The 1517-nt window shown below is 39.4% G+C and overlaps 1 pseudogene; it reads right to left on the bottom strand.

Annotated features, from left to right (window-relative positions):
- Positions 1–498: 498 nt before the first annotated feature.
- Positions 499–1280, bottom strand: LOC103739345 (annotated as a pseudogene).
- Between the last annotated feature and the right edge of the window lie 237 nt (positions 1281–1517).

The raw sequence follows: 1517 nt of genomic DNA, 5'->3' as shown, positions 1-1517 counted from the left end.
TATATTTGAGATATTTTATTATAAATCATAGGAAAGGAAACTCTCTTTGCTAAGAAGTTGCTAGATTAAATGAGAAAACCCCTAACTGAAAAATTAATAATAACAGAATCAAAGAAAGCCAGCCTTATAAGTAATAAGCTGAGAGGTGGAGAGAGGCAGAGCCTGAAAATTTGAGCACCTGATTCAGCATGTCTAGAGCAACTTAGAACCCTGATGTTTTTAGCCATGTGCCAAAACGAATTCTGGGTGTTTATAATATGCTTTGGCTTACATATCTGTCATTTGTTTCTGAAAGAACTTGACCAGTACAGTCATCAGCTTTTTTTTCCCCCTTTTATGAGGCTTTACATATACAACCAGAAAAGTGATTCAACTCTAGAAGGATGCTCTTTTGACATGAAATCCAACATTTTGAAATCTTTTTCTCAGAAATGCTGCTTCAACTTTTACAATCCTAATGTTTTCATGTGTTCAGATATTTATATGATGCCTAATGCGCTAAATAGTGAAGGCTGTAGCAAAGTAGAACATAACTCTCTTAAAATCTAATAGTCTAAAAACAGATATTTTCTTTTCTGTGTAGGCAGCTATGAAGTTGTCAGGGAGTAACTGTCCATTTGAAAGAAACTTATCATCCTTGCCTTGATCAATTAATATGTCCATCTGGGAACCTGAATAGCACTTCCCAGGACAGGTTGTACCTTAAGCCAGACATTTACTTTTATCTGTTCCCAAATATCCACTAAAGGCTCTTTTGCCCCAAGGACAGAGCACTTGGTTGCAAAGGGGAGCAAATGCTGACACAGATTTATAATTCCCAGGATATTTCCAAAGCACAAACCAGAGCTCTGTGGCCTCCCATGGAGTTACCAAAAACAAGTGTGTGTGTGTGTGTGGGGGGGTGGTTCCACTGGAAAACTGGCATTTATAAGTTGGGGTGGGGAAGCCACCTTGTTATATGAGAGTGCATGCTGTAGTTCATTCAGAGATTCAGTGGCATTCATATGAAATCCAGTATCAGTGCCTAAGTCCAGCTGTAATCTTTAATGGTGCAGACTCAGGGGCTTGTGTCTGGGACCATGAAAACAAGGCTGTGCTCTGATATCCTTTGCTGTGAAATTTTATTCTGTGCAAGTTAAGTCAGACAGCCAGCACAATGCAGGGCATTTTACATTCTCTGCCTTTGGTGGTAAATAGACAGCAAATTTCATTTTGTATTTCAGTTCAATACTGTCATGTTCGAAAACTTTCTTCAGTACTTCAAAGCACATGTTGCTGGAAATGTTTCAGTGCTGTCCTCCTGTGTGATTTCTAGTTAGCTGTTTTTTGTCTACACTAAAGAGCAGATGATCCCATTTCACCTCAGGCAGTTGCAGGAGTAATCAGACAGAACACACCAGAAGGGAAGAGCAGAGCTTTAACCCAGCCTCCTCTTTAAAAATAAGTAGATTGAGGCTGGCAAAAAAAAGGTCACAATCAAAGAAATCCCTGAAAGAGCCAAACCCAGGCTTGGCTTG

Source organism: Nannospalax galili, unplaced genomic scaffold (genome assembly GCF_000622305.1).
Source record: "Nannospalax galili isolate Female #2095 unplaced genomic scaffold, S.galili_v1.0 scaffold559, whole genome shotgun sequence".
In the NCBI taxonomy this organism is placed as follows: Eukaryota; Metazoa; Chordata; class Mammalia; order Rodentia; family Spalacidae; genus Nannospalax; species Nannospalax galili.
Note: the sequence above shows the minus strand (reverse complement) of the source record. Positions and strands in the feature narration are given on the sequence as shown.